This window comes from Balaenoptera physalus (assembly GCF_965194825.1).
Source record: "Balaenoptera physalus genome assembly, chromosome: 8".
Classification (NCBI taxonomy): Eukaryota; Metazoa; Chordata; class Mammalia; order Artiodactyla; family Balaenopteridae; genus Balaenoptera; species Balaenoptera physalus.
The window spans coordinates 105629314-105651295 of NC_138887.1; the positions used below are offsets into that span (position 1 = coordinate 105629314).

Sequence of the window (21982 nt, forward strand, 5' to 3'; positions counted from 1 at the left end):
AGGGAAGAAAAAAGAGATATTGAAAGAAGCCGGCCAACTGTTTCATCAGACTAGAAAACCCAATAACAAATAACTATTATTCAGTGCGCAGCACATTCCCACTGGCTCATGCAAGGCTCTTCGATTTGTCATCTGTTCTCACTTTCGTTTTTTTCCCTTTGCCCTTCAACCCTACCGCCAGCACTGTGTCGCCTTCCCAGACCTTGTCACGGGCCAGCACTCGAGTATACTTGCAACGTTTTAAAATGGGTTTTGATGCCTGTGTTTTTAAATTCCATAAACAACGTGCTGTTAAGAAAAGTGTAGGGCAAGAACAGAAAACTACTGGCTAATCTCATGTGAATTTAGACCCAAAATTCTAACTACTTTTCCAGTACACACCTTGTTCTATTACATGTACTATCATGTTCACATGTCCAAGATATTGTTCAGCAAAAAAGTTTTCAAAAAAGTGCATGATATTATCCAAAAATAAATAAAGAAGTAAATAAAATGTGTCCAATTACCATGAGTTGCACTATGGGGGAAAGAATTGTTAGCACTCAGTCATGGTGCTGACTCTGGGAAAGAGGGTCTCAGTAGGCTGCATTCCCCAATTAAACATTTTCATGGAATGGGGGCCTATAAGTCCCCCACAAGCATTCACTTGGGCTTCTGCTCTGAGCACCCCTGGCCATGGTGCCTGGGATACCTCAGACTCCATTCGCATGAAGACATCTAATAACCCAGCTTGTGTGGACCTGCCAGCTTGTTTTCATTGCCGGGTTTGGGCATGTTGTCTTAATATCGGCCCTAATTACAGGGCCCATTTTATCAGTGCTGTGTTATCATCCCAGGTGACTTGCTATGTTTGTCCTCCTCCCTGGAATAGGATGCCTTCCAGGTGCCCTATTTATGTTATAAGGTCTTTTTCTGCAATATGTCTTTCCTCATGAAAAATGAATTCTGCCTGGCCCATTTCTCTTAGCCCAGCTGCTAATTCTCTTAAGGTCTCTTATTTTGAGTGGGCTGAATGCTGTTTGATCCTCCAGACATGTTGTTGCTGGTGAGTACTAACTGTTTTAATACAGTTAGGAAATAAAGTGAAGACCCCGAAAGATTGAGTTCCTCAGGCTAAGATCATATGAGTAGCAATGACCCCTAAGTGAATTTTGGTTTGTGTGTACTGCAGAGCTCCTCATAGCCAACCATACTGAAATTTTGTCTTTTCATCCTGAGGCATGTGAGCCCATCAAGTTATACCTAATTGTTTTCCTTTGTCAGTGATCCAAGTACGCTAATTGTACCTCTACCTCTGCATGGATTTCTTTACCCACAACAGCTATTTTTATAAACAGCATTCTGGCAGATGAGACAGGCAGTGGATAGCCTTCTACCATTATATGCCAATACCTTTCTTAAACCTTCATTATCTCAATTAATGGTCCACATTAACACCCCCCCATGTCTCCCTAAATTAATTCTATCTCCCCATATAGCTCATTTTGAGGCTCAGGCAGAAATGTATAGCTTGCCCTTGCATCTAATAGACTTGAAAGAGTTTCTTGTCCACTCCCAGGCTATTTTACCCTCATGTTTGTAAAAGGCCTTGGGTTTACATGGCCAGATGGGGTTCAAATGCTAAATTAGACTCACAGGATCCAAAACGGCAATGCACAAATCTACAGGTTATTGTAGGAAAAGGATATGGTATAGAACAGCATCAAAGTAAGAATATCCATCCCAGCCAAAGCCTGCCTCACAGCAGAGGGTCTGCAGAGACTCCTGAGCTCCCATTTCTCTCCCACTATCAGGGCTGTGCCAGGACATACTTTGTCCCCTGAATCAAGAACCACCAACTAATGTACAGAATCCCTTGGAATGAGGGGGTCCAAATGGGATCTCAGACAATGCTTCTTATACCTTACTGGCTTAATCAGCATTTTCTTGCTTACATAACTGGCAGTAAAGGAAAATTTACACTGAGGTGTAAAATCATCGATTTCATTGTTGTCAGCAAACAATGCTGACAAACTGGTATAAACTGTCTTGAAAGTCCTCAGACCCAAGGTTACAAAGCAACACTATTAAATCATTATTTTCATGCCCAGCGACACATAGCCACACGCCACGTAGCCACATTTATTATTTTATGTCATGCAGGCCTATGGAGTTAACTCTCACAGCACACATGGATACATAAACTGCTTTTTAAGTAATCTCCATTTGTCTTTTTTAGAGATGAATTTCCAGTGAAATTTTACAGATTTTAATGATTTATAAAAAATTTAAATTATATTTATGTTTCTTTAAAAAAATCATTTTTGTGCTAATATTAATGCTAATGATAACTCAATTCAGAAGAAAAACTTCCTAATCTTTCAAATTTCGTGGTCACAGGAAATAAAACATATTAAAAATTTAAATCTCTATTTTTGTTGGAGAGAAACATGATCTAGTGAACAAGAAAAATGCTTCGAGCATAAAAAGGTACTACATTAGGATAAAATTCCGTGAGGGTGGAAGCCTGGAATTATGAAGTAAAGGAGCAAAAGACTCCTTTTGCTCCTTTAAAGATGAAAAGTTTCTAAATGTTAAAGAAAATCTTACATTTAGGAGTGATGTTTTTGTTTTAAAATGTCAATATTGATAATCAACTGGGATTATGTCCTTTGCAACGCTTTCAAAAATTATATATTTTGCAACATTTCTTTGGACAAAAACATTAGATTTCAACATAAAGAGTGTGAGAAGGTTCATATTTTTTTCCAAATCCTCTTTGGAAAAGTGTGAAAAATTGGAAGGCGTTGCCCTAAAGAAATTTACTTAGGTGTATTAGAAGAACTGTCAAAATTTTTCACAGTAGCATTTTCAAAATAGCCAAAAAAAAATTTTTTTTTAAGTGTAACAAACCAAATGTCCATTAAGAGGATTGACCCTTGGCATGAGCAAAATATGCCAAAGGGCTGGTGTACCCAGGAGCTCCAGAACTGGTCTAGTGCAGTGGTTGGCACACTACAGCCCATGGCCCAAGTTTAGCCTGTCACCTGTTTCTTGTTTGATTTTTTAAAGATTTATTTATTTATTATTTATTTTATTTATTTTTGGCTGCATCAGGTCTTAGTTGCGGCACACGGGATCTTCGCTGCGGCACGTGGGCTTCTCTCAAGTTGTGGCACGCAGGCTCCGGGACGCGTGGGCTCTGTGGTTTGCGGCGTGCGGGCTCTAGTGGAGGCGCACAGGCTTAGGTGCCCCGCAGCCTGTGGGATCTTAGTTCCCTGAGCAGGGATGGAACCCGCGTCCCGTGCATTGGAAGGCGGATTCTTTACCACTGGACCACCAGGGAAGTCCCTGTCACCTGTTTTGTAACTAACATTTTCTTGCAACACACCAATTCATTTACGTATGGTCCATAGCTGCTCTCCTGCTACACAGCAGAGTTGAATATGTGGACACCACGTGGGCCAAACTAATTTGCTCATTGGATAAGTTTTGGCTTTTTACAGAAAAAGTTTTCTGCCCCCTGGTTTAGTTCACCAAGCTGGGGGTGTGGAGGTGAGGCAGCAGGCACAAGCATCCTTTATTTTATAATTTTTAAAAAATTCTTTTAAAAATTGAAGTCTAGTTGATTTACGTCATGTTAGTTTCACGTGTACAGCACAGCGATTCAGTTCTCTCTATATACGTTATTCTATATATATATATTCTTTTTCATATTTTTATACATATATTATAGGTTATTATAAAATATTGAGCATAGTTCCCTGTGCTATACCGTAGGTCTTTGTTGGTTAGCTAGTCTTTATAGCTTATTCGCACATTATGTTTATTCTTTTGTAGGTACGAAATGTGGTATGCATTGTTATGTATTACAAAGTATCAAAGAATACTTTCTATTTCCATACAACACAAAGTTCTGAGGAGGTAGTAAGAGCACCCTGGACCCTGGACTATAACTTTTGAGGGATAAGTTTTCTTTAGTATTGTTTCTCATCGTGTGCTCTGCAGTTCACTCGTGTCAAGGACGATCTCCTAACAAAAGTACGTAGAAATGGGAGGATGGTGTTCCAGGATCAAAAAGGTTTAGAAAAACCACATCTATACCTCCACTTCAAGATTCACAACGCACATGATTAGTGTATTAAAGGCTCTGACAAGTCCTGTGCAAAAGTGACCTGTTTACATTTGTTTAACCCTGAATTTTCAAAAAAATTTTGAATACATCCATTTTTTTTTTTTTTTTCCCACATAACATCTATTCCCTGGGACACGCTTTTGGCAACTCTCTAATAATCTAATGGCAGCGGGAGGAGGAAGAGAGGGCCAGAGAGAAGCAAAGGGCAATGACAGTGGTTTTGGGTGATTCTATATGGTTCTGTTTCTGTGGAACAGAAAGGTATGGATTGAGATAGGAAACACTTTAAAGAAAGAATCAATAATGCTAGAACTATATGTGAACGTGAGGAAGGTGGCAGGGAGATAGAACATGACCATTCTACACATTTGCGTATCGGAGTGAATGGGGACAACTGAAGGGGAGAAGATTGTGGCGGCAGAGGCTGGACCAGTCCATCTGGGGCGCAGACTAAGTGCCTGCTGCCAGATCTGATGAGGCTGCTGCCTGTGCTCTTGCTGGTCAGGGAAGGGCAGAGAGGGAGCTGAACAAAAACTCTAGTAGATCAGTGTGAATTTATTGCTGGATGAACCCACCTTCGTTCTCTTCTCACAGGAGAGAGGGCAAAGCTCATCGGCTCTGCTGATGAGGTCTTCAAGAAACCTTTCAGCAAGCATACTCTGCCTTGGTTCATAGTTTTCAGTTATTCCTTGTTATTACAGAATGGGACAGCCAACAAATTTCCCTTCAGTGTGCTCATGTACTGTGGCCTGAGCCAAGGTCAGGGTTGGTGTTTGTGGAAAATGTTGTAAGAGGGCTTTGCATCCGCTGCTGTTTGTAATTTGTTTCTGAGCAGAATGTTGGAAAGGAGGGAAGATTCTTTGATTATTGGACTTCAGCCTTATATGTCAAGTGGGCCAGAAACTCTGAGCAAAGTGGAGGAATGAGGGAAGGACGAAACTGTGAGAGCAAAAAAACGAACACAGAAAAGTGCACTTGGCCGTCTTTGATCCTGGCGAGTGAGAAGAGCTGGAGATATGGCGAGCACGTGGGGAAGGCCCTTGGAAATGTCCTTATCAGCTGCTCCTCCTCGGGTCCAGGCCCCACTCCTGCCCTCAGGACCATCACCATCAAAACCCCACGGCTGATCCCGGTCCCGTGGAGCCGTCTAATCTTCCCTAAATACAGCCTTTTCACTTATTTTCTTCTGACCTTAAGATTGTCCCTGAACCATTTATAAAGAATACCTGTTTTTGAGATTCTGAACAAAATAACAGCTTAAAGTCATGCTTTCTCTTAGATTGCACTAAGTCACGTAGGCTAAACTTCAAGGCTCACCAGCCTGAGCCCGGGCCTGCTCAGGCACCTGGGGGCCCTCGGCCTCCTGCCCTGGCCTCCCTGTCCTGTCCAGGCTGCCTTGTTCTGGGAGAACACTGTCCTGACGCCACAGCTCTGCTCTTGGTGGCCCCCAGCCCTTGAGGGGCCAAAGCCATGCTGTGGCCTGTGGGGAGGGATGGGCCCGAGCCCTTCATCCCCCTCCGCTACCTGTGTGGGGAACCACGACCTTCTGGAGGGCTGGGACTGCAGCCTGGCATTGAGTGGCTGGCCCATGGTGGACACTTGGTGGCTTAATAAATGTCAGGCAAAAAGTGAGTTGATGAGAGTGGCAGCACCATCACCTGTGTTCCTGTTCCATCTTTCGCTAGGTGAGCAGAAAAGGACAGGAAGTGAGAGACTGAGGGAGAAGGGCCAGGGGCAGTGGGGAGTACGAAGGAACGTGCACGCTTGCTGTTGGCCTTGTAGATTGCTCATAGTTTTGATTAAGTGACCTTTCTTCTGAAGTCAAAACAGTGGAGCCAGATTCAGTGGGAGTTTATCATGAAATCAGATCATCTGAAGGCTGGCAGGAAGAGATGGGGGCAGGCGCAGAAGGAATGCCTGAACCACGAGACCAGTGATTGTTACAGAAAGCTCTGCTAACACCCAGACATCTGTAGTTCTGCACTATTACAAGGCGATAATTATTTGTAAAGGGGGCAAGAGGACTGACATCTTGGAAGGGGTGGCCTTTGTGTCAAGTGCTCTACTTAATTTATTTAAGAGGAGACTTTCCTTAATTGAACTCAGATACTCAGCAAAGGAAATGTTTGATCATTACCAAAAGTGTTGGGGGAGGGGGCGCAGTCTGATAGTAACATCCTGTTTCTCCGCCTGCTCCATTTCTCCCACCTGGGTCTTCTCCAGCCATCACACTACAGCTATCGAGGCACCCTCTGACCTCTGACCATCTTGCCCCAGCTCCTGTGTTAACACTATCAGGGTGGCAGGGTTTTTATGGAATATACTGAAAGCCATGGGCCCCCAGCACCGGGGCACGGAGTTATCTTGCTTCTCCCGGGCTGGAGTTGTTCCCTAATTCTTCAGGCTGCAGCCAGTCTGAGAGAGGGTTTGGCCTCCTCCCTACTTAATCCTTCAGTGTCCTCTGAGAGCTGTGGGAGCCTTGTGCTGGTACCCTGTCACTCTTCCTGGCCCCTCCACTCCCAGCCACCAGATCATACTGTTTTTCTCTCCTTTAACCTATTAAAACATGATCTAAGAATGGGACTCCTTTTGATCATAAGGTAGATTTTTGAAAAAGTGTTGTTAGAGTCTATGTTTTAACATCGTTAAAATTCTATATTTTTACACCAATACCCATACGTGTATTGGCTTGTAGTTTGTTTTTTTTTTCCTTCCAGTTTTACTGAGATATAACTGACATACAACGCAAAGTTTAAGGTGTACAACATGATAGCTGGACATACGTATATCTCGTGGAATGATTACTGCAATGAGTTTAGTTAACATCCATCACCTCGCATAGTTACTAAAAAAAATTTGTTCCTGGTGATGAGACCTTTTAGGATCTACTCTCTTAGCAACTTTCAAATATACCATATAGCAATGTTAGCTATAGTTACGGTGCTGTACATTACATCCCCAGGATTTATTTATCTGATAACTGGAAGTCTGTACCTTTTGACCCCCTTTACCAGTTCCCCCAACACCCACCCTCTGCCTCTAGCAACCAAAAATCTGATCTCTTTTTCTATGAGTTTTGTTTTTTGGGTTTTTTTTTAGAGTGCACATATAAGTGAGATCATACAGTATTTGTCTTTCTCTGACTTACTTCACGAAGCGTCAAACCCTCAAGGTCCATCCATGTTGCCACAGAGCCTGTAGTTTTCTTTTGGTGAACTATCTTTGTGAAGTTTTGGTAACAGTGTCATGATGAATTCATAAGAGAAACTGTGAAGCTTCTCTTCTTTCTCTGGTAAAATCAAAACATAGAGGAATTATTCGTTTGTTAAAGGTTAGAAGAGAATTGACCTCTAAACCCATTTGGACCTGTAATTTTTCAGGGGGTGGGAGGGAAAGATACTGCTCTTTGACAAATTTCTCATCTTCTCCATAGTTAGTTATAGGTTTAGGTTTTCTACTTTTTTTAGTACACCTTAGCAACTTATACATACAAATATTTCACAATTTAAAATTTATTTGTATGGAATTATGTAAAATAATTTCAAAAAAATTTAAAATTTCCACTGTATCTGTGGTGATTTTTCCATTTTTATTTTTGGGGATAAGTATTTGTGGCTTCCTTGTTGTTTTCCTCATTAATCTAGTGGGAGGTGTTGCTCTTTTGCTATTGTAACTCATCCTTATTTATCTCTTAAAAACATGTTGTATAGATTTAGCTTTCTAACCCAGTTTGATAGGCTTTGATCATGTACTGAATTAATCATATTAATTCAGTAAATATTTATCATGCATAATCCTTAAAAGATACCAGAGGATTATTGTAAAGATTAATTGTTTTACAAGCATTAGCACAATTCCAGAAGAACTGTAAGTGCTCAACAAGGGTTATTCTATGTAATAATAAATTGTGAATAAGACAGTGTCCCTGCCCATATAAAGATGACAGTTTTCTTTGATTTTTAATAGGTAAATGAAACATATTCATATTATTGTAATGACTTTTCAAATTTCTATTATCTAACCTTACTTTATTTTTGTCATGCTTTGCTGACTTTTTCCCTATTAAAAAAGTTTCCTTTAATCCTGATGGTTTCTCTTTATATTGGTTTGGATGTTCTACAATCCATTCATTCATTCAGTTTTTATTTGCTCTTTCTTGGATACTCCTTCCTTCACCTTTTATACCAAATTTATCTTCTGGGAACTTTCCACTATCAGCCATGCTGGGTGGTGGCAGCTGCATACAGAGAAGAAATGGGAGCACCTGCTTCAGAGGGTAAATAGTTCCCTCTGATCACGGAAAAAAATGATAAATAACAGATACAGAGTAAAGCAGCAGGAAGACAGGGTTGTTGGCAATTTTTTAAAAAATTGCACTGACTCAAAACTTTGAAGCAATATAGCAGGCTGTGTAGCCCACTCCCTTGAAGACCAAGACATTCACCAGCCATAATCATTCATTCGTTCATTCATACACGAAGTATGTACTGAATACCTGCTATGTACCAGGTACTCTCCCAGGCAGTGATGGTGGTGAACAAGACAGACAAGATTTCTTCCACGTGGAGTTTACATTCTTGTGATGGGAGAAAGAAACAACAAGTAAACACACTAATTCAGGTTGTAATGAGATGATGTGAGAAATAAACCTCATGGTAGAGACTAGTTGGGGGGAGCGGGTAAACATGCCACTTTACGTGGGTTGGTCAAGGAAGGAAGCATCAGTTCAGGAGACAATTTTGCTGAGACAGGTAGAGAGCAGTCAGCTCTGCTAAGAGCCAGACAAGAAGATTTCAGGCAGAGGGAAAAGCAACTGCCTGTGCCCTGTGTTGACTAAACGAAAAACACACAATGTAAAAGTTGTGAGTTAAATTTTATTCACAGAGCTTACTGAGGACCATAGCTTGGGAGACAACCACTCAGAGAGCTCCGAGGAACTGCTCCAAAGAGGTAAGAGAGGAGCCAGGATGTCTCTGAACTCTTTTTTGCTTGGAAAAAAAATGTAGTCCGGCATCAAAAGATGACTGCTAATCATAGAGAACAGACATCTCAAGTTAATGATTTTAGTGCTTTTCTATGTATGGGGAAATGTAAGACTCTGGGGTCATTGGACATTTTTCCTTAGATATGTATCTTAACTATCTAGGGGCCGGTATATTCAAAGCACAGAATGCTTCCTGTTTTTCTCCATCCTGAATTCCCCTGAAGGCGACTGAAGAGGCTAATGGTTTGATCTTTGTAGTACTGGAATGGCAGGCAACATTTTTTTCTTTACCCCTAGGACAGGAAAGAACTTGGAATCTCTGAGGAACAGCGAGGAAGCCTGCAAGTGGGACACATGATAAGCCAAGGGAGAGAGTCACAAGATGAGGGAGGAAAGGCAGTAAAGGGACAAAGTGCAGAGGCCTTGAAGGCTCTAGTGGAAGTCTGTATTTCACTGTGAGTGCAGTGGGAACTCCTCGATGCATTTTTAAGCAGGGGGTAACATAATCCATTTTTATTGTTAAAAAGGTATAGTGAAGAGAATGGTTTGTAACAGTGGTTCTCAAGCTTTAGCATGAATCAGAACCACCTAGGGAAAACACAGATTGCTGGGCCCCACCTCCAGTGTTTCTGAATCAGGAGGTTTGGGGCGAGGCCTGAGAATTTGCATTTCTAACAAGTTCTAGGTGCTATGGACTGAATTGTGTCCCTCACAAATTTGTATGTTGAAGCCCTAACCCCCAGCATGTTGGCATTAGGACATGGGGCCTTTGGGAGGTAATTAGGATTCAGTGAGGTCATGAAGGTGGGGTCCCCATGAGGGGATTAGTGCCCTTATAAGAAGAGACATCTCTTTCACTTTCTGTGCCATGTAAGGACACAGTGAGAAGGCAGCTGTCTACAAGTCAGGAAGCAAGCCCTTATCAGAGCCCAACCATGCTGGTACCTTGATCTTGGGCTTCTAGGCTCTTGAATTGTGAGAAATAAATTTCTGTTGTTTAAGCCACCCAGTCTGTGGTACTTTGTTATGGCAGCCTGACTAAGATACTAGGTGATGCCAGTACTGGGCTGGGCCCACTCTGCTGCTCTGAGAGAGCCAAGAATAGGTCCATGGAGACCAGTTAGGAGCTATTTCAGGGATCCAGGTGAACATGGACATGGTGGTACAGTTTCAATGGAAAGGAGGTTGAGAGGGAATCAGTCAGTTGATCTATAAAAAGCATATACAATCATAAAAACAAGAAAAGTCGATGTAGTTCCTGACTAAAATTTACTCTAAAGTTTGCAAAGAAATTCTACAACCTTGTTTCAACATTATTCTATTCTTCTTTTAAATATTTTAAAGTCCCAAATAAAAAGGTTCAGATAAATCGGTAAAACTGAGAACTGAACGTTTTCTCTGACTTACGTAATGTGTGGGCATCTTTTTAAAATTCTTATATCAGCATAAGATGTCCCTCCCTTTTTGTCCCTTTTTAAAGCACCTAATTAGGCATCCATCCATGAATAAAAATGCCTTGTGGGAGTTGTGGGATCCAGCACTATACACCAAGGGACCCAAAAGGAGTCTGCGCACCTGTGCATCTGGTAATACACAGACCTCAGTAAGGGCCATGGGACCAGGGGAGCCAGCAATCCTGACCCAAACGCTCTTGGCTGTGGCCAGGGAAGACCTGGAGAGTGCTGACTTGGGAAAATACCCGAAGATGAGAGAGAATTTGTTGAAGTCCAGCCTTCCCACGAGGAGATTCCAGCATGCTGTTAGAAAAAAAAATATATGAGTTTGTACACAGTGGAGAGGGTAAGAGGAACTTTGCCAGAGCTGCTTCTCCCCCCAGGACAACACAGTGAGGGGCTGAGCTATCCCTCGGGGACCTCTCCCACGGGGAAAGGGGAGTAGTGAGTGAGTGCCCAGCTACCCCCAGCTGTGAGGAACACAGCTGGAGAAACCCATTTCTCTCCAGAAGCGCCCAGTGCACAGAGGCAGGACCTCCACGGTGGGTGGGAGGGAGGAGATCAGGAAAGGGGCAGATGAAAACATCAAAGGCCATTTAAGGGATGCAACTGCTGCTGACAGAGCTCAGGACTCCAGCAGGAAGCTCGCGCACAAGCCACTGGGAGCACCTCCCCTGAGGATCTCTCCACCAGCCACAGGCACCCCCAAGGCCCCAAGACTAAACACACACCTCCCCTCACTCTGTTGCCGGCTTGGCTCTAAGTGCGTGCGGTGGCGAGAGAGTCTGGTAAAAGCAGTGCTATCAGAAAAACGGACCAGGATCTGCGGGCAAGGGAGAAGCCACAAACTTGAGCTATAGCGCCACCTTCTGGAAAACAAGAGAGGTTTCAGCAGCCAGCCAGGTGAGTTTTAAGAACCAGAGAAGACAGAAAAGCTTAAGAATCCTGCCACAAAAGAAAGCAAGATGTGTGGAGCAGGTAGATCCATATCAAGGCAGACAGAAAACCCCAGATGTAATAGCCCCAATGAAAAATACACCCCATCTGAAGGCAACTAGTAAAGCTTTGAGGAGAAGTCAGCTACTTCAAGTGCAAAAGCAGCAATGCAAAGCTATAAGGAACACGATGAATCAAGGAAACATTGCACCAAAAAATAACAATAATCCTCCAATAACCGAGCTCAAAGGCACAAAATTTTGTGATCTAGCTGCTAAAGAATTAAAAATAGCTGTTCTGACAAAGTAAATGAGCTACAAGACACAGAAAGACAATTCAATGATGTCAGGAAAAAAATACATGAACAAAGTGAGAAATTTCACTAAGAGACATAAATCATAAAAAAAGAACCAAACAGAAAATCTGGAGCTGAAGAGTTCAATGAGTGAAATGAAAAATGCAATAGAGTAGATCAAAAGGAAGACAGAATAAGTTACCTAGAGAACAGGAACTTTGAAATAACCCAGAGAGGAACAAAGAAGGGTGAATGAAAAAAAGCGAAGAAATCCTACATGATCTATGGGACTCAATGAAACATACAAATATCAGAATAATCAGGTTTCCAGAAGGAGAAGAGAGGGAGAAGGAAGCAGAAAGTTTATTTCAAGAAATAATTGCTGAGAACTTCCCCACCCTGAGGAGAAACATGAACATCCAAGTTCAGGAAGCTAATAAATCACCCCTTATCTCAATGCAAAATGACCTTCTCTAAGACATATTATAATTAACCTATCAAAAATCAAAGATAAAGAGACCATGGCTATTATCAAGAAGACAGGACACAAGGTGAGCATGTGGAGGAAAGGGAACCCTTGTACACTGTTGGTGGGAATGTAAATAGGTTCAGCCAAATAGAAAAGGAAATGGAGGCGCCTCAAAAATTAAAAATAGAACTATCATATGATCCAGCAATCTCACTTCTAGGTATATATCCAAAGAAAATGGAAACAGGATCTCAAAAATATATCTGTACTCCCATGTGGATTGCAGCACTATTCACAATAGCCAATGTATGGAAACAACCTAAGTGTATGTCAACAGATGAGTGGATAAAGATATGGTACATACATGAAATGGAACACCATTCAGCTTTAAAAAGAAGGAAATCCTGCCATTTGCAACAACAAGGGTGGATCTTGAGGACATTATGCTAAGTGAAATAAGACAGAAAAAGACAAATACTGCATAGTAACGCTTATATATGGAATCTATGAGAAAAGCCAAACTCATAGAAACAGAATAGAATGGTGGTTGCCAGGCACTGGGGGGTGGGGGAATTAGGAAGAAGTTATTAAAAGGGTACAAATTTTCAGTTATAAGATGAATAAGGTTTGAATTTCTTAATATCATCAAATATCCATCATTGTTCAAATATCACTTATTGTCTCATCTTTTAAAATGCTTAGTTTGAACTCAAATCCTCCAAACAAGATCCTTTTACTGCAATAGCTTAATATATCTCTCATGTCTCTTTTAATCTAAGATGTCTGCTCCCAACTTCTCTCTTTTTTTCCATGGATTTTATTTATTGAAAACTGTCTTGTTTTTCCTATACACCTCCCCATATTCTGGATTTTGATTATTGCATCCTTGTGAAAGACTTTAGCTCATTCCTTTGTATGCTTTGTTCTGATATATATTTTCCTATAATTTTATTTAGAACCTTTGTATATACAGTCTTATGTTCCAGGGTTGGCACTTTTAAACATGATATATCTGAGTTTTTTAGACCAGTCATGATTATTTTAATAATGCTATTTTGGTATTATTCTCATCATCTTATTTTTTGTTTTCTATTAGTTCCACTTTTTCTCTTTGGTCTTTCTTGCTCTCTTTTGAATTGATAGTAATTTTTAAAAAATTCCTCCAATTAAAAATATCTGTAGGTTTACGTGGTATGTAACAGCTCCTTGCCCCAGAATTGTCTACCCCAGAAACCTGTGCATTTTCAATTTAGCATTTATCACAAGCATTTTTAGCTTACTTAAAAATAACAATAAACATTTATTGAGTGAAAAAAAAGATGAATAGGGTCTGATGATCTAATGTATAACGTGGTGACTATAGGTGATAACACTGTGTTGTATAATTGAAATTTGCTAAGACAATAGAACTTAAATGTTCTCTCTCTCACACACACACACACACACACATACACACAAAGCGTAAATATGTGAAATGATGGATATGTTAACTAACTCAATGAGCAGACTCCTTTCACAATGTATACGTATGTGAAACTGTCATGTTGTACAGTTTAAATATCTTATAACTGTGCTTGTCAATTATACCTCAATAAATCTGAAAAAATAATAAATAAAAATGTCTATTGAGAAAAAAGATAAGAACAACTGAAACTTAAGTTTCATCATAAATCTACCTTTGTGAACATGACTTCGTGGCTCTGGACCATCTGGTTTCTTTATACTTCTCTGGCTTCATCCTTAGCTCTGCTCTTGGAGCGTCCACACACTGGCTTCCTCCAATGAATTTCAGTGTCTCTCACCGCAGGACCTTGGTTTACACTATTCTTCTGCCCAAAAAGTTCTGTGTCTCACCATTCTTGGAACTGTTCCTTTCCTCCTTGTTTCTAACAGACACATGAGTTGCTGCTTCCTCTCCCTCTTGGATACATTGATGTGGGAATATTACAGAGGGTGAAAACTGGTCACTGCCCCTCACTCATTCTTCTATAAAATAATTTTCTCTTAACTTGTATTTATTTTACACAAAGTAAAACTTATTATAAATACATATTCCTCAGACCAAATAAAAGAGGAGTTCAGTTTCTTAAAAGTATAAAACCATGAAGCTGGAAAGTACCTAATCAAAGCTCTTACTAAACCTCCTGGCGTTGATCAAAAATAGCCACAAATCCTTTGTAACAACTCTCAACAAGAAGTGGAGTTTGTTTTCCCACATCTTGAATCTGTGTTGGCCCCGTGACCTGCTTTGACTAATAGAATGTGTTGGAATTAACACTGCAGATGTTCTAAGAATAGGTCCTAAAATGCTGCTGTCTCGTGAACAAGTCCAAGTTAGCCTCCTGGAGGATGACGGATGTGTGGAGAGGGGTCTCAGCCGTCATCGCTGGCAGCCGGCAGCCAAATGAAGCTGAACACATGAGTGAGCCCAGCTGAACCACGTGGAGCAGAGACAGGATTACTGACGGATTTCAGCCCAAATTGACAACCCACAAAATCATGAGCAAATAAATGGTTGTTGTTATAAAGAGCTCATATTTTACGAAGAAACAGCTGATACACCTTCCTAATCCCAGTTATCCAAGGAAGATCTCCCTTCTCACTGGCTCATAGTTTAAGTGGTTCTAGAAGAAATATCAGGAGGGATCACACACCTTTCTGTATTCTGTGAGTCACAAAGAATTTACTAATTCAATAATTCTTGCATTGCCATATCATCATTATGTGCTGGGACAGTAAGATGCCCCTATGTGGATTCACGAGATTTTACTAAAACCCAGTGGCCACAGTTATGAGACATGCATATGTTACCTGATATTGAAGTAGATAATTTAACAAACATTAATGGAGTCTGAAGATTTTCCGTTCATAGGTGCAAATATCATGCCAATTGACTCCAACGAGCTATGTCATAATCCACAGTCTAGAGGTTAATATTCACTTCAAGAGTCAATCAAAGCCAACTCACAAACAAGTGAGAACACAAAGACAGAAGACCTCCCTACCCGCAGGCTGAAATCTATGCTGTGCCATGCCATGAGTCTCTGTCATGTCCTCTGTATTGCTGACTACCCAACTAGTCACAGCTGACTTAGATCAGGATTTGGCCATCTCGCAACTAAGCCTGGAATTGCAACCTTCAGCACTGATGCACTGCTATTCCTCTCTCCTCTTCTAGACTCCATTTCACAGTGGAAACAATCACAAAGCAAGAAGAGTCCCTTTCTCCCCTCCTTCCTTCCTTCCTTCCCTCCCTTCCTTTCTCCCTCCCTCCCTTTCTCTCTCTCTCCTCTAGCTGAGATCCTTTTACACAAAAGAAGTCCACCTTTCCAACTTCCAGTTGTACTGACTTTGTTGCCTTACCATGAACAGATAGAAACTTCTATTGCACATGTGATCTAGGGCTCTGAAACTTAATTCAGGTCTGTTAGCAAAAACCTGACTGAACAGAAACGGGCCCTTTAGATCTTGTTTCTCCCCTGTTTTCATCAGTGAAATAGCATCCCCCAGACAGCAATAAAGAGGCCATGTAGTTAGAAGTCCCATGGACTTGTCAGCAGGATGGAGTCAAAAAGGAATGCTGGGGCTGAGGGGAAAGGCTTCTTATTGTGGGAGCAAGCACACACTTTTCAGAGAAAATCACAGCGGGTGTTTTGATACCTTGGACAGGTGCGCTGGGTGTGTAAAAAGTAAACACAAGGTTTCAGGAAAAATAAATATCATAAGAATAAAACCGAGCATACTGTTTCCATATGACTCAGCAATTTTGCTCCTTGGTATTTACCCAAATGAGCTGAAAACTTATGTCCACACAAAAACCTGCACATGAATGTTTACAGCAGCTTTACTCAGAATTGCCAAAACTTGGAAGCAACCAAGATGTCCTTCAATAGGTGAATGGGTAAGCAAACTGTGATATACCCATACGATGGATACTGGCGAAGAAAGAAATGAGCTATCAAGCCATGAAAAGACATGGAGGAAACTTCAATGAGTATTTCTAAGTGAAAGTAGGCAACCTGAAAAGGCTGCACACTGTATGATTCCTACTATATGACATTCTGGAAGAGGTAAAAATATGGAGATAGTAAAGAGATCAGTGATTGTCAGGGGTTGAAGGGGAAAGGGGTAGGGATGAATGGGCAGAGCACAGAGGAATTTTAGGGCAGTGAAAATACTTTGTATGGTATCTTAATGATGGATATGTGTCGTTATATATTTGTCAAAACCCACAGAACGTACAACGTAAAGAGTGAACCTTAATATAAACTATGGACTTTAGTTAATAATAATGTATGGATAATTTCTGTAAACCTAAAACTTCCCCCCAAAATGAACCCTATTAATGAAAAAAAAAAATGTCATAAGAAAAGGAAGAGGCTGTCCCGTCTTGGAACGGGCTACGTGCAGGGCCCACATACCCATGAGGCCCAGCAGGCACAGGGTCTAGGGCCCATGATGTTTCTTAGGGACCCACAAAGATGTTTTAATTTTAATTTCGTTAAAACTCAGGAGGAAAACATGAATATAATAATACATATATCGGGCTGGGTTTTTCTGTAACATCTTCCCTTAAGATGTTACAGAGAAACCCGAACGAACTTTTCGGCCAGCCCAATATAATCATAAATCCAGTCTTTATATCACCTCAGTCATAAAATATAATTTAAAATATATGATGGGAGAAGGGGCTTATAAAGGCACAAGTGTCCAGGGCCCACAAATGTTATACTAAGGTCCTTGCTGTGTGGGCGTGAAACATAATACCCAGTGAATTTGGGTGTGGGCCTGCTCCATGGCTGGGGCTCAGCTGGAAATGAGCTAAGAGCTTCACACAGAGCCGGGATGTTAAGAAAAGAAGGGGCCTGGGGTTGTTCTTGAAGAAGCCTGGGCAAACAGCCTACTGGAAAAAAAGTAAAAAGCAAATTAGGAACTGCATGAGTGGGAGTAGAATGGGGGTGGTTGGGGGCAGAGGGTGGGAAGCTAGAGCATTTTCTGTGTAGGATAAGAAGCTGGGCTCAGAGGAACTAAGGCATTAAGTACCAATTACACAGGAACGTCCAGGTGGGAGCTGGATTCCTGGAAGCAGAGACCAGCTGAGACAGAAGAGTCCTGTTCTCAGGGTGTGGGGATGCCAGAGGGAAAGACTCCTCTCTGGCTGGGTCGAGACTGAACAGGCCTGGAAAGCACTTCTGGTGGTTGTTTGTGTTACACACACACACACACACACACACACACACACACACACACACACACACGCGAAATCATTCCTGGCAGAAAACCTGTGTGTGTTCTTCGTCCATCACAGATAAGAATGCTACAGTCTTGACTTAGATCCATCTCATGCCTCTCATTTTATGTGAGTAAATGAAGCATATTTTATCAGCCCCAGAGATAAGCAATCCAACCAAAGAGTACTTTTATGAGTTACAAAAGCTTATAAACATCTTTATCTCCATTCTTGTAGCAAACTTTCAAAATTAACAATGCCTGAGAAGAGTAGGTCTTACCCATAAATCCTCATTGAAGGCAATTAAAACCATCATTCCATTTAGTTGTTGCATTTTCATAGGTTTCAAAAGATCTTGGGTCGAGAAATACTACTGGGTCTGATCTGACTTCTTTGCAATATGATATAATACAGTGGTTCTCCAACTTAGATGTGTGTAAGAATCACTTGGGGGGGGTTGTTAAAAAGGTAGATTCCCAAGGACCACCTCCCCCCTCCCCATTTTGGTTCAGTGGATGCAGGAATCTTCACTTTTAACAAGAATTTGAGTTGGTTTAGGTGCCAGTGACTGGTAGATCGTATTGTAAGAAATACAGTAAGTCCCCAACATACTAACAAGTTCCATTCAGAGAGTGCGTTCATAAGTCCAATTTGTTCGTAAGTCTAAGTTAGCCTAGGCACCCAACTAATACAATCGGCTATACAGTACTGTACTGTAATAGGTTTATAATACTTTTCACCCAAATAATACATAAAAACAAACACAAAAAATAAAGAAAACATTGTTAATCTTACAGTACAGTACCTTGAGTAGTACAGTAGTACAGTATAACAGCTGGCATACAGGGGCTGGCATCAAGTGAACAGGCAAGAAGAGTTACTGACTGGAGGAGGGAGAGGAGGTGGGAGATGGCAGAGCTGAAGGATCGTCAGCAATAGGAGATGGAGGGCAAGCTGCAATTTCATTCATGCCTGATGTTGATGGCACAGGTTCTGGTTCCTTGCTGGATTCAATTCTATCTACCCTCTTGAAAAAATGATCCAGTGATGTCTGGGTAGTAGCTCTTTTTTTCTCGCCACGGACAACACGGTAGCACTGGATTGCATTCTAAACAGCTGCTGCAACCTTCGTGTACTGTCTACGTTCGGGTGCTGTGCCTCAAAAACTAACAGTGCCTCCTCAAATAAAGAAAGTCCCCTTGCCATTTCCTGCATTGTGAATCTCTTCGGTTCTTCAGTTACTTCTTCTTTCTCTTGTCTCTCTTCATCCTTTCTCTCTCTGGGCCTCCAGTTCCATCAGGTCTTCATTAATAAGCTCCACGTTTGCATCTTTGAAAGTTCACAACTTGAAGGTTCGTATGTAAGGAACTTACTGTATCTTCATGGTGCTCAAGGTATAATCTCTAGTGGAGAGAAGGGTTTCTCCACCTTTAGGGCACCTTAGGATCCCCCAGAGAGCTTTTTACAATGCTAGTGTTTTACCCTCAGACTAGCAATTCCACTCCCATGTAAATATCCACCAGAAATATTCACCAAAAGACACATACAAGACTGTTTAAAGCATCACTACTTCATAATATCCCCAAACTGGAAAAATCCTAATGCTTATCAATCGTGGAACAAGATGTCATAGAGTGGAATACTACACAACAATAGGAATAAACAAACTACAACTTCATCCAGCAACATGGATGAATCTTACAAGCATACTTTTCGGTGAAAGGGGCCAGACACACAAGAATGTACAACGTACGGTTCCATTAAAACATGTAAGTAAAGTTCAAAATGAGGCACAACTGCTCTATGGTGTTAGAAGTCCGGAGAATGGCTGTCCTTGAGGGTCTGGGGAGGTGGCATGAGGGGGCTTCTGTGTCTGCAATGTTCAGTTGCTTGCTATGGGTGTGGTTACGTGGGAGTGTTCACTGTGTGAAATTCATCAGCCTATGCCCAGGTTCTGAGCACTGGTCTTGAAGGGTATGTTAAACTTCAACCAAATATCTGTTAATACTTAAGGCTAAAAAAAAAAAAAGTCAGTGTCTGGGCTCTACCCGAGTCCAGTTAAATCTGAATGTCTGTGTGAGTGTGGGCGCGTGTGGGTGGGAGGTCATAGGCGTCTGCAGTTAGAAGTTTCCAGGTGATGCTATTGTACAGCTAAGGTCGAGAAACACTGCTCTAGAAAAAGCCTAATCTGGGTCTATAGCAAAGATCTTTTACTTATTAATTGTGTGACTTTTAAGGTGACAAACTGTCCCCTCAGATAAACTGACTGACCTGAACAGTTTACCTAACCTCTCTGAGCCCCCTCCTCTATCATAGGAGGTTGATAATCATGTCTACTCAGTAAAGTTACTTTGGATGTTAAATGGGAAAATTGCACAAAAGCACTCGGCATCATGCTGACCGCATCCCTCCTCTCCTTCTCTCCTTCTCCAGGGTGGTTCCTCTTCTATCTGATTTCTCCCTTGCCTGACAGACTTTCTCAGGGGATCCTCTACCATTTGGGCTGTCTTCCTCCTTGAGAAGAAAGGGTGTCTTTACCTGGATAAAGATGGAGTTTGCAGGCATAACGTGGTGAATGCACGGGGTGGAGCACCGTGTGGACTAAATGTGCATAACACAACACTGTTTACATAAACTCCAAACACAGGCACACTCCATACCAATAAGCGTTATGAAAGCACTGACCAAATATGTTAGCATGATGGCCTGAGCATGAGCAATAGAAATAAAACAGGATAAATATGTAAATCCAACAGACAAAGAGGGCTTTGTATGAAACAATGATGTTCATATTCCATGGAGTCAGTTCATGCACCTGACCCCACAGAAACACATGAAGGAGAAAACATACACTGATATTTAGAAATGTATATTTTTTATGGAAACAAAGACAAAAGCTCAGGAATCCAATACAGTTGATTTCCTCCTACACTATCAGGACCCCCATACCTGAGGACCCCTTCTCATGAGAACATGGTTTTCTGGGAAGCAGAAATGAAGCTTGAGAGCCTTCTCCTGTTCTGGCAATCTTTTCCCCAAATATGTTTTCTCTTATGCTCTAGATGACTGATTTTTCCTTAATTACAAAGTTGAATACGTGCTTGATCAGTTTGGACGTCTGGGTTGCTGGTCATGGATCACTGTAAGCCATCAACCCACACAAACTATGAGAAAATAGATGTTTGTTGCTTTAAACCATTAGGTTTGGGGATAATTTATCGTGCAGCAGCAGATAACTAATACAGCAGAGAATACCCTTCTCACGCTCGTGGACACATCCTGTTGACCATCATCTGCCGTCCACCAGGCACCACCACTCCGTCCAATGAGTGTGTAAAACCTGCAGGCGTTGGCACCATTTCTGGGCATGTCAGCCACCTCCACTAGTTATCGTGTCCCCAAGAATCCCCAGTGCCATCCCCCACCAGATGCTACAGTCTCTCTCCTTCTTTGGTGTTTGTTTATAGGGGTAGCAATAAGTGGAATACAGCGGTTGGGGCGTGAGGGTAGCAGAATAGCACAAGAGTTAGTCGTGGAGCCTCTGGACTCTGAGGCCTGTTTGCATCTTGGCTTTTCCAGTTGACCTTGTACCTCTTTAATTCTCAGTTTTCTCCTTGGTATAAAATGGGATTAATAATCATATCTACCTTATAGCACGGTGACAATTGAATTGGAGAATGTGTATGGCACTTAGCACAGCACCTAACTATAAACAAACAAATAAATGGCTCTAGAGCCCAATAATCTGTATTCAAATCCCAGCTCCACCATTTACCTTGAACAAATTACTTAACATCTCGATGTGTCAGTTCCTCATCTGTGAAATGGGGATAATAAACGTATCTACCTCATGAGGCTACTGGAAGAGTAAATGAGCAAATGAGCAAATACATGTAATATTATGTAGCACAGGCCTGTTGACAGTAATAACAATAATAGCAAACCATAATCAGAATCACCTCTCTCCTCACCTGACAATGAAGGCTTTTTTTTTGCTTGTTTGTTTTAAGCTAGGTAAGACTTGTGCCTGGGTCATTCTTCCTGTGAGATAAATTCTGAAGCAGAGATTCCTCGGTTCATCACGGAACTGAAACTTACTTTTTTTTTTATAAATGAGTTTGAGATGAATTTCTGATGGCATGAACTAAAAAACGGGCTGCAAGCAACTGCTTCTGGCTGATTACATCCACTTCTGAAAATTTTCTGTGTTACACGTCCAGCTTACACTGCCTTTCGCCTTTAGGTCAAAGTCTTTACTTTGATTTCCTTGTATTTCAGGATTAAAATCTACGACATTTAGGGTTCCTTCTCCGTAGGTATCAGCAGGGTTTAGGGGAGACTTGCAAAATCCCACAGAGTGGGAAGGGTACCTGGTGTGGATCACCATCTATACATTGGCTTCCCCTGAGATGTGACTCATATATCTGGTGCCATCCCTTTGTGCAGTCATCCAAGATGTCCTTATCCCCATCAAATCCCTAGCCATACAGCCCACTCTAT

General features: G+C 41.5%; 1 long non-coding RNA gene across 10 annotated transcripts in view; it reads right to left on the reverse strand.

Moving 5' to 3' along the window:
- LOC309666071 overlaps nucleotides 1-21982 on the reverse strand; it is a 116886-nt gene that overhangs the window by 33216 nt on the left and 61688 nt on the right. For 9 of the 10 annotated variants that reach the window (XR_014266849.1, XR_014266850.1, XR_014266851.1 and 6 more), the window contains one exon: nucleotides 7263-7403. The exons of the other annotated variant lie outside the window; for it this stretch is intronic. This is a non-coding gene — a long non-coding RNA (uncharacterized lncRNA). The remainder of the gene's footprint in view (nucleotides 1-7262; nucleotides 7404-21982) is intronic. 10 annotated transcript variants of the gene reach the window in all.